Source organism: Sapajus apella, unplaced genomic scaffold, assembly GCF_009761245.1.
Source record: "Sapajus apella isolate SASKATOON/1434 unplaced genomic scaffold, GSC_monkey_1.0 scaffold34, whole genome shotgun sequence".
Lineage (NCBI taxonomy): Eukaryota > Metazoa > Chordata > Mammalia > Primates > Cebidae > Sapajus > Sapajus apella.
In genome coordinates this window covers 16,714,362-16,726,513 of record NW_022436974.1, presented here as the reverse complement: position 1 = coordinate 16,726,513, position 12,152 = coordinate 16,714,362, and the positions used below count along the sequence as shown (strand labels likewise).

Below are 12,152 nucleotides of genomic sequence, written 5' to 3'. Positions count from 1 at the left end.
ACAAGCCTACCAAAAGTAATGGCAGGGAGTACATTGCAAATAATTCACTAGATTAAGTGTGTTCCTTATGGAGCAGAGACTCTATCTTTTCTAATTTTATTTCTCTCAGGCGTAGACCAGTAATTAGCCCATGAAAAATTCAATCCATTACGAAATGTTTATCTAATGAATGAATGAATAAGTGAACAGACACAAAAGATAATTACGAAGACTGGTGTAGGATAATAAAATCTTCTGGCCCTATCACATTATTTTGGGAAAAATAAACAGTGTGTTATAGAGAAAATGATTTGAGATTTAGACAAAAATTCACCTTAAGAGACACATAGCAATACAACGTTACTAATCCTCTGTTTTCTGTCAAATTGTCACAACAATAAAGTGTCCTTACAGAGATGTTGTAGTGATCAAATGAGATGGCAGTGTTGTAAAGCAGGGAAACTTGGAAGTTCAAAGTGTCACAGAATCTCAGCATTGAGTCGATATTACCATAGCACATACTTCACTACCACCCTCCCCTGCCCAACACATACACCTAAAAAGACAACAATAATAATAAAACAAAATAAATACCTTCACTGAAAAGAAAGTTTTTTTTTGTTTTGTTTTGTTTTTTTTGAGACGGAGTTTCACTCTTGTTACCCAGGCTGGAGTGCAATGGCGCGATCTCGGCTCACCGCAACCTCCGCCTCCCGGGTTCAGGCAATTCTCCTGCCTCAGCCTCCTGAGTAGCTGGGACTACAGGCATGCGCCACCATGCCCAGCTAATTTTTTGTATTTTTAGTAGAGATGGGGTTTCACCATATTGACCAGGATGGTCTCTATCTCTTGACCTCGTGATCCACCCGCCTCGGCCTCCCAAAGTGCTGGGATTACAGGCTTGAGCCACCGCGCCCGCCCTAAAAGAAAGCTTTAAAATGGGTGGCAAGGAACATGGATATCAGTGGGTGCTATTTCAGGTAACATGAAATAGTAGAAAACAATTACGGACTTAGGAGACAGACCTGGCACAAAGGTAGAGGTTCTAACACTTCTTAGCTGTATAACTTTGGAGAAGTTGTTTAGCTTCTCTGGCATTGTTTTTTTTTCTTTGGTAAAATTCTTATACCAACTCATGCTTCCTGGGATTATTATGAGAACTAAATAAAAGGATGAGAAGTCCCTAACATAATATGTATTCAATAAATGTCATTTCACTCGCTTTTCCTCGCTGCCCCACCCCAGGCCTTGCCTGAACCAGTGAGAGGAATATGTTATTTTTTCACTGAATAGTTTTGCCTAAGGCCTTGCCCACTATCAGACCTGAATACCAAACTGCCAAATGGAAGTTTGCTGTGTTGAAATATTTACGCCAGACTTCAAACGTAGAACTCAGAGGTAATTCTATCAAAAGCTTAGCACTTGTCAAAAGAAGAGCAGACTCCAGAAATCCTGTCCGTCTTGCTATTTGTTTTTCCAAGGCAGAAGTAGACAAATCCTCATTGATCATTCTACCAAGGTAGCTCCAACTCTCCAAAATAATGTATTTAAAATCACAGGTTATTTTACCATGTTTTAAGAAAAAAAATTACTAGAACTAAAGATCTCTATTGACTTTTTGAATTTTAAGGTCAGTTGACCTAGAAAAAGAAGAATGCTCCCTTTGAGAGTAGAGTGACACTCTTGACTAAAAAGAGGCACACTGGAACATGTAAATTTGATCCCATTTTACAAATGGAGCTAAAGGGAGCATTTACCATAGTAAGGTGACAGCCTAAAGTCAGGTTTTAGTTCAAAGAGTTCCAGCTTCCACTAAGCAAATCACGTCTAGCAGCGGAGACCGATGATTCAAGCAAATTTCAGACCATTCTTCTAATACGGTTAAGCCACTCCTGAAGGTAAATGTTAAAACTATTTAATAACTGAAGCTTCAGGCTTTGCGACTTGGGGTTTGCCCTTAGACTTTTTGGTTGCTACTGGAAATAAGATTATATTTTAAAGTTTCTTCTATCAGAAAAAAGCAACGCTCTAAAATTTCCACATTCTTTAGTTTTACTGCAGGCAAGCTCCTGTCTTTGGGTAATAAAGGTCTTTCCTAATTCACAAATAAAAGGACACATTAAATGTATACCTTTTTCATAATGTAGCTATGAATGACTTTGAGCAATTCCATAGCTTTTCTTTTTTTGAGTAAATACCTCAGCCTCAAATAGGACTCTGCTCCTGAGTTTAAAAGAAGAAAGGCTGGCTACCCAGAAAAATTCAAATAAAATGATGTTTATGATCAGCGTATATTAACAGTATAGCCCTTTAGAGAAAGTCAGGGCTATTTATAATCATTCTGGACTTTCTCCAATCAATTACTTCACTGTTTGAAACTCTTTGGTTGTTCTTATTTTTAGAATAAAGTTCAGACTCCTCAGCATATTATACAAAGCTTTTCTTGATCTGGCTCCTTCCTACCTTTCCCAATAACATCTGAAACTCTCACTTTTTTCCTAGACATTGCATTTTAGCCACACTTAACTACCAGCCATTACCATGACTTCTCTGTGCTTTTTTCTGTTCTGTTGTCTCTTTCTGGGATATGCCTCCTCTTCTTACCCACCCCTACTTCCTGCAACACAGGTTTCTGGGGCATAAATATATCCTACCTACTCACTCATTAAGAATCAACTCGTACACCACTTACTCCAGGAAACATTTCTTGATCTCCTCCTCTTCCCCTCCCCCTGGACATCAATAGGGATCTGCCCTCTGGTTTCCCACAATATTTTTTACCTTTATCATAGCATTTCTGACCATGTATTATGACTACTTGTTAAAAAGTAAGTTCCTTGAAGGTAGGCTTTGTGTCTCATTCTTCATTATATGTTGATACACAGCCTGTCATACAGTAGTTGCTCAATACGCTGCTGTTGTTGATGATGAATGTTGACTATGGACCAGGCTTGTTTACTAGAAACATACAAGTTCAGGGCCATCCTTATGATGCAGGGGCTGAACAGATCACACACAATGGCCTGCTGTCATTGCTGGGTTCTCAGTAAAATTGAGACTGAGTAAAATAACAAAGGCAGCTCTAACGAGAAAAAAAAATTTGTAAATAATAAAAAGCAAGTAATCATGGGCAGCTTGCTGCCTCACCTCAATAACTGAAGCAGGATAACGGGGAAATAAGGGTTATTGGCACATTTAGCTATATTCTTTAAAGAAAAAAAATACATACATACATACCAGTAATGCTCTGTACAGCTGCTCTATTGGCACTTAAGGCATCTGCAGTTTAGGCATTAAAACATACATGAACAGTATGTCAGGCAATTTGGGTTGAAAAACCTGGATGTGAGATCTAACTTTGTTTGTAGCCATCTGCATTGCCCTGAATCAGCCCCTTCATCTCCCTGGCTCTCAGTCTCTTCCTCTTACATGATCTTTGATCCCCTTTTTAGTTCAAAAGTCTCATTCATTTTGACATTCGGAGCTGGTAGAGCTTGATACACAAAATATCTTCAAAAATACATAACAAATTGTTAAATTAAGTTTAGCCTAAACCTATCTACTTATCGAAGTTTGTGCTAAAAATTTCTTCAGGAATTGTAACTTAACTGGATGTGTAAACAGACTACAACTTACTATTTTACCAAACAGTTTCAGCCAGTCATAGGCAGACAACTGTTCAAACTGTGTTCAAATAAGGCAAATGCCAAGACGTAAACAATCCAGCTGTTTCTGCGCCTTATTTTCATTTTCTGTAGGTCATTTTCCTTTTTCTGTCCATAAATCTTCTCTGACCATACAGCTGCCCAGAGTCTCCCTAAACTTATTCTGGTTCAACAGACTGCCCGATTTGTGAATTGCTCTTTGCTCAATTATACTCTGTTAAATTTTAATATCCAAAGTTACCCTTCTTACTAAATGAATGAATTAATGTCACTCTCCTTCTCTGTCTGCTTTTGGGGTTTTGCAGAATGAGCTGCCAACCATGATAACAAACTTGAAGGAGGCTGTGTCCCACAAGCATTAAGAGCTTCAGCAGCTCCCACTTTCCTCTCAATCTGCTTAAACAAACCTTTTAACCAAGTAGCACCAGAACACAAACTGGGGAAATACTGGACAACCTCAAAGCCAACAAGGAAATGGAGAGGCAATAGATGAAGATTACAGGGGCAATCCAGAAGGTCATCAGTAAGGCACAATAATTCAACCTGCTGGAGGGGAGGATGCCAACAGGGACCTCTGCAAAGCACAAGCAAGTGAACCTTTGAAGAAAACAAAGATTTAGTTTTCCTAAGAAGTTCTTCAGAGAAAAGCAAAACAATAACAACAAACTTTCCTTTCACTCTTCCCAGGCAGCAGGAATTTCAGACAGATCAGCCTATTTGCCCTCAAAACCCTCAGCGTGGATGTGCCCATATGACCAGGACCACCGGGCAGCTGTTGGCAGGAAGTCCAATACTGCCTTTCCAATAAAGGCTCGATGGACAGCCCTCTTATACTCCTTACCCACCCTCCTTTGGGGCCAACACTGATGCCCATTACCACTCTGGGCTTTTAACCTAAAAGCCCAACACCCACTGTGGTCTTAATTTCTTGCCCAGGAGATGCTTTAAAAGGAATGTAAAAAATATACAGGCATGCATGGAAAGCTAAAACATTTAGAGCTTTGAGCATCCTCCTTGTAATAAATACCTAATACCTACATGTTAGTTAAATATTTTATTTGAACTATAAATATACAAGTCTAATTATTATATAATACTTGTATATTATATATACTTTTATATCATACATATACAAATATATTTATTTTCTTTCCATTAAGCTATGCATTTCTCTCATTATTTTGTATAGGACCTTAACTATGAAGATAGAAACAAATATGAAAAACAAAGCACCTATATTTCTAGGCACCATACTAAGCCTTCACACACATTTATTTTACTTAATTCCCTCAAGCACCCTGTATCTTCCTCATTTTACAGATGAGTAAAGTAAAGCTTAGGGAAGTTAAGTAACCTCCTCCCACCAAGATCACATGCTAAGAAAGTGGTATGGTCAGGATTTGAAGTCTGCCTGTAACATCGATGCTTTTAGCCACAACACCATATTACCAGATTCTTCTTCATACATTCTTCACACAAAAATGTGTACCATAACATTTAACAATGAATAGTTTATTCCTTAATTAAAGGGTAAATGAGGAACAGTGAAAAGTCAGAGACAAAATGTAGAAATTGGTAGTTTACCATGGTTTGAGACATTGTCTGGGACAAACTATGTTGGTGTTGCTGAATGACTACATTAGGATGCATGTATAATTTCCCTTTCTACCCTTTGTTAAACTGGTAAATGCAGATTAAGTTACTTTTTCATATAGACTACGAGTGAAACAAATATATAATCACAGAAGTATGTATATGCACATGTATATGTGTTAAAATTAAAGTTTCAAATATATCTTTTAAGCCTTCAGGAATTCATTTTGCCTATAAATAGACGGGATTTTGCCGTGTTGGCCAGGCTGGCCTTGAACTCCTGGCCTCGAACTCCTGGCCTCAGGTGATCAGCCTGCCTTGACCTCCCAAAGTGGTGTGATTACACGTGAGCCACTGTGCCCAGCTGGGATGCTCACCTTAATGGACAGGTTAACAGACCATTATGTGAAGTGTGGTAAGTGTCCAAAGGGAGTGAGCTCCAGTAGGCTTTTAAGGCCAGAGGACAGGCTACAAGGAGACTCAGAGAAGACCACCTCGAGAAGGTTACAAGGAGTTTCCCTTACAAAGAATACAACAAAGATTATGAAAAGTTTTCCAACAACCCCAGGTTAAGTAATCACTCTTTTCTGTGAACCCACCACATGATTTGTATCTCTACCATAGCATTGTTCTTATTGAACTGAATGTTTAATTACCTAGCTCTGCTGCTAGACAATGAACAACTTGAAAGCAGTGGCCATGACTTTGACTAAGATGAATTTTCAGCATCTCCCATAGGTTCTAACCAAAAGAAGCAGCTTGATAAATACCTAAAAGAACTGAATTGAGTTGTCATGGACCTCTGAAAAGGCAGGTGGTTAAACAGCAGGACAAGCTACAACCCAAAACTGCAGCTGCTTGGGATCTAAGGGAGAAACGAGAGGGAGAAGGATGACTTCATTTGCTCTTGTCTAAGGAAGTTCAGATTCAGAGCAAAGCAATGCCAAAGGCAACAGTGCCAGGCACTACTCTCTAGACACCTCTGCTCATTTTGTTCTGTGGCCTGTGACTGAACTCTGATTTGATCTGAGGTCTATGGCCTAGGATGATTCATAGTGTGGAGTTTTGGTTTACAATGCAATGTAGTCTCTTCAAAACATGGCACCCTGGCACAAGTAAGAGGTATAACTCTAATTCTTACAGGATTTCCTAGCAGAGCTCTAAGTTTTGTGAGGCTTATAAAAAGTTAAACATTTAAAACATGCCAATATGAAGCTCATTTAGCCTCTGCTAATGACTTCAGTGGGTTTGTTAACTACGTTATTTTCTCTCTGGTTTCTCTACCTTATATTTGCCTTAGAGAGCTGGAATGAAAACTTGTTTGTCTGGCTGACTGATTTCATCTTTGATTTAGCAGCTCTAACCTCCACTTTCATTTTGATCCAATATTTGATGTGTTGTTCAATTCATTGTCTTGAAATCTGGCCAGATTACAAATAAGCAATTTCAACGAGAGTAATAAAAATGAACAGAACATGAAGAAGAACATCAATTGTAAACCTTGCTTAAACTCCTACATGATCCAAATGTGTCCTTGGCACCAAATGGAAGGTGAAGAGGAAATATAAATAGATAATTTCACTTTCACTAAACTTCAGTGATTAATAGTACCACAGACAAAATGGGAAAGAGAAATGATATCAGTATTTAGTGTGTGTCCACTATGTACCAAGCACTGTCCTATGTTATCTCATTTACATCCCATGGGAACCTAACAAAATAGGTGACAGTCCTATTTTTTTTGCAAGGGAAGAAGTTCAGACACAAAGAAGTAAAGATGAATAATCATTTAAGATTAAAAGCAACAAAATGATGGAGCTATAATATGAGCTTCTTTAACTGTCTGGCTTTAATGTACATACTTTATCCATTATAACGTTAAATAAGTGTTATTTACTGAAATTGTTTAGCCATAGTTTTTGTTTCATTATAAATTTAATAAAAGAAACATAGTATAGAGTAGAAGGAACAGAGGAAATCAAGTATTCCAGAGACTCCATAGCTCATCATAGAACTTAACACAGAACTTCTGTATTATCTTCAAACTGTTAGTTTGATTTCGCGCGCGCGCGCGCGCGCGCGTGTGTGTGTGTGTGTGTGTGTGTGTGTGTGTGTGTTCAGCAAATCAGAGTTTTGGTCAACATGCCATTGATACTGCATTAATGGAATTCTAGTATAACACTGCATACCTTCATTAGCTTGTTGGCTATCATCGCCAGCATATTTATGTTGAAACACTGAATATAACTCAAGAACCTCTATTGCCACTTCAGGGATACCCAACCTGAGGACCACTGATAAAACCTGAGAGCATTCAGTGTGATTTCACACCACATCTGCATGAATATACTCAGCTTACATCTTAAGTTCTCTTTGACTTTTGAATTTCGTTGTTCTATCAAGCATGTTATGAGTTCCTTATCATTTATTTAAGTTTCCTCATTCAATAAACCAATATTATGATAATAGGATTCCAGACTCTAGACTTGGAAATAGTTGCTTCTTTTTGACATCTTGGTCTAACACAATCTGAGTGTTACTTTTTGAAATTGTTCAACTAGCCATACTTTTTGTTTCATTAAATATTTTATACGGAACATATTTTTCATGTTCTGAAATGATAATACAACGTCAGCATATTCCAGATATCTGAGGTTTTTTGCCTAAAAAGTGACATTTTGATTATTTTCTTTTTGTAAAACCAAAGAATCATTAAGGTTCTATAAATAAAGCATAAACAAATAATAGCTGTTACCATCTTATAACATTGACAGTTTTAACAATTATTATAAAGGTTTGTTTGACCTCAAGCCTCGTAAACTGTACGAAGGAACATTAGACCATTTACTTCCAGGGCATTGGTGAGGTCATAAGACTAATTACTAAGACTAAAACCTAATGCTCCTGAATTCCTTGGCTAACACCTGCCTGCTGCTCGGTACTGCCTATGGAGTCCTAATTTCAAACATTATTAGTGACTTTTCCCAAATCAGCAAAGAAAGTCACACACGAGCCTTGGGTTGTCAGTGCCAGTGCTCCCTCTCAGGGTCAGATCTGCTTTCTCAGTTCCCTTTCTTCTCGATATATTCAATCCTTTCCTATGCTCAGTGTGCCTCCCACTCTCAGGCTGCTCACCACAACTGTCTGTGTATAGGCTTCCACATCCAACCAAACTGACAATAGAGTCTCTTCATCATCCCCATTCTATTAATTTCCTGAAGGTAATAAGCCTATGAGCTATTTCAATTCTAAAATTTTTACTTCTGTTCTTGGCCGCATCTACGGCAAGAAGGAAGACCATTCTCAGCAATCAGACTGTCGACTTCAGAAAATGTCAACATTATCCTGAAGGGACACACAGTTATTGTGAAGGGCCCCAGAGGAACCCTGTGAAGGGACTTCTATGTATCAATGTAGAACCCATTCTTTTTGGAAAGAAAAGGAAGAGGCTCCAGTTGTCAAAGGGGGAAACAGAAAAGACCTGGCCACTGTCTGCACTTTGTAGTCATGCGCGAACATGATCAAGGGTGTTACACTGGGCTTCTGTTACAAGGCGAGGTCTGCGCATGCTCAATTCCCCATCAATGTCATTATCAAGGAGAATGGGTCTCTTATTGGCATCCGAAATTTCTTGGATGAAAAATAAATCCTCAGGGTTTGGATAAGGCCCAATGTTGCTTGTTTGGTATCTCAAGCCCAGAAGGATGAATTAATCTTTGAAGGAAACAACACTGAGCTTATTTCAAATTCAGCTGCTTTGATTCAGCAAGCCACAACAGTTAAAAACAAGGATATCAGAAAACTTTTGGATGGTATCTATGTCTCTGAAAAAGGAACAGTTCAGGAGGATGATGAATAAGATCTAAGATTTATCTAGCCACAGAAACAAGATGCTGGATGATTCCTAAGACTTATTTGTGATATATAAATGATGCAATAAAAGACCTATGATGGCCAGGTGCGGTGGCTCATGCCTGTAATCCTATAAATTTGGGAGTCCAAGGTGGGCGGATCATGAAGTCAGGAGTTCAAGACCAGCCTGACCAACATGGTGAAACCCCGTCTCCACTAAAAATACAAAAAATTAGCCGGGCGTGGTGGTGGGTGCCCATAGTCCCAGCTACTCGGGAGGCTGAGGCAGAAGAATCGCTTGAACTCAGGAGGCGGAGATTGCAGTGAGCTGAGATCGTGCCACTGCTCTCAAGTTTGGGCAACAGCGTGAGACTCTGTCTCAAAAAAAGAAAAAAAGGCCTATTGATTTGGAAAAATGTTTTAAATTTAAAAAATAAATAAAATGTTTACTTCTGATTACTTTTTCCTCTGGGGAAACTGACCTGGGGAACCAGGTGTTAGAGTCACACACAGTCCACGGTCTCTTTTCCTTAAGATCATAAGGGGACAGTGGTTAAGAGGACAAACCTTGAATCCAGGCTTTCTGAATTTCAATCTCAGCTTCTGCCACTCAGCTGCATATCCTTCAGCAAATTATTCAAACTCTCTCTGTCTCAGCTTCACCATATATAAAGTGAAAATAAAAATCGTACTTTTTAAAAGGGTTATGTTGAAGATGACATAAGTTAATTCACATAAAGTCTTTAGAACATTGCCTAACCCACAATAAGCACTCAATAAGTGTTAGCTATTATGAACTACTATTGACTTCCTTCAGGGATATCCTTCTCAGTTGCCCTTCACTTTGATCTCTGGAGAAGGGCTTCTCAAAGATTCCCCTTCCTTCTGATTCCATCCTTAAAACAAGCTTAAAGCCTAATGATGAAACAAACTGCATGCTTCCAGGAGAGTGAGCAACTCTGGGGCACTCCAAACTTGGTATTTCTTTTCCATTAGCCTGGCTTTGAGCTATTCCTCCCTGGATGCTTTGCTTCCCTGAGGCAGCATAATTTAAATGGCTCCAGAGCCAGACTACCCAGTTAAAAACTCTGGCTCCATTCTACTTTAAAGCTTGAATTACCTTAGGCAAGAGCTTAACTTTGCTGTGCATAATAACAGTACCTACCTCTGGGGTTATGAAGATTATATATTAGTTTAATATTTGTAAAATTCTTAGAACATTACATGCATATAATAAATTCTATATGAGTTTGTTGAATAAATGCCATTTCCTATTAGAGGAAGTAAAAATGTCAATTTTTGTCAAAGAAGGAAACTGTGCACGTGTGGATATGTTTTATATATATAGACGTGTGTATGTGTGTCTGTCTGTGTGTCTGTGCATGTCTGTGTATTGTCTGTGTATTATAAAGGTTGACTTCTTTATAAGTTTCTACAGAAGCTTAAGTTACCAAACCTTACTCCTAGATTACCACTAAAATTTCCTCAATGACTTTCAAACTTACAGTAGCCACATTCATAGAAGTAATTAATACAGCAAAGCCCTGAAAAATAATACTTGCAGTAAACTAAAGCCAACTCCGGCAACCTTGTATATACAAAACTTTTCCTAGCTAAATTGCATAGGAATAAATCTGAATGAAGTTTTAATCAAATCCAGATACACATGTTTTGTTGGAATAAGAACTTTTAAACAGAAAGAGATGAACTTTAAATTTCTGCAATCACTCATAGATCAAAGAAATTTTATATTAAGTTGCTCCTATGTACCAAACGCCATACTAAGTTCTGGGTGTATAATGGGAAACAATAGGAGTGCCTGCCTTCCTGTTGCTTACAATCGAGAGGACAAGGAGATAGGAATTAAGAAAGATAGACTCCACGATAAATGAAGCAGAAGAGAAGACATGTACCTGCCTGCTGTGCCACCAGCAAATGAGGGCTAGAGGTTCCCCACTCTACATGGACAGTTTTACCCCCTAGTTGGAATAAGGTAGAGACAGAGACTTAAGTGCTTTTCTTTTTTCAACATAATGTAGATTGAACAGTCAATGTGCACAGTTTTGTAATAGCCCTGAGAAATGACACAAAGAAAAGACAAGGTCTTTTATTTTTCTATCAAGAAACCCCAGAGAGCACCTGCAAATTGATTTAGCTAATTTAAAAGAATCAAGAGAAATTATCTGCACTAAAAAGAGTACTTAAAATAATGCCACATTATTTTTTTTCTTCTCCAGTAATTTTTTTTTTCCTCTCCAGTCTAAGCTGGTGGTTTAAGAGAGTGAAATAGCTTTCATTCTAAACTACTCTATTCAAGCTCTGCTCACAATTAAATTGATTCTTTTTCATCACCCTGTGTACACCTGTTAACACATTTTAAGGTAGATTCTCTATGTGTCTCTGTGTACACAGTAGGCACTTTGGAGGCTGTGCTAGTTACTTGGGGGGACCAGGATGGGAGGTGATTAGATTGCCAAATCAGTCTGTCCTGGAAGGCCTACTCGGGAATTGGGCCCTTTTAGTGAATTTGATGAGGATGCAACGTTTTAAAGGAAATCTCTGTGGACCAAAAACAACTAATGCAGTTTTTGTAATTTCTTCCCTTAGAAAGAGAGAGCAGTTATAACCATTACATAAGCAGCTTCAGAGCACAGGATGTAAAATCTGATGACCCAGCTCTTTATTTCCCAGGTATTACCCCAGTTTCCGCACCTGCAATACTAAGGGACCAAATAGATTTCCTCTGCAGAAAAAACATAATGCAGGTTAGTGAAATCATCTTGTACACTCTGAAATGTTCTATATAATTATTATTCCCTCAGGCCTGAAAGGATGGTTCTCTTAAAATGGGAGAATTTTATGTCTTACAAAGCAGAGATTTCACCCATACCTTGAGAACCAATTTAGACCACGAATTGCTCTGAGTTTTTTGTTTGTTTTATTAGGCCAAGACTTCTCTACAGAATAATAGGTATATAGGGCTTTTAACTTTTCTTTTGCTACTTGGCACAACAGCAAAAATGCCTCTGGAGCCAATGGGCATACAAGCCTGCTTCTTAATAA

The 12,152-nt window shown here is 38.4% G+C and overlaps 1 protein-coding gene and 1 long non-coding RNA gene across 19 annotated transcripts in view; both read right to left on the bottom strand.

Moving 5' to 3' along the window:
- The window catches only part of DLG2 (discs large MAGUK scaffold protein 2), a 2,183,817-nt gene that overhangs the window by 1,179,560 nt on the left and 992,105 nt on the right, over positions 1–12,152 (bottom strand). The window lies entirely within an intron of this gene.
- LOC116563331 lies at positions 6,655–9,264 on the bottom strand. Its single transcript, XR_004274341.1, has 2 exons — positions 7,494–9,264; positions 6,655–7,435 (listed from the first exon to the last, which is right to left on the bottom strand). It is a non-coding gene; the product is annotated as an uncharacterized LOC116563331 (long non-coding RNA).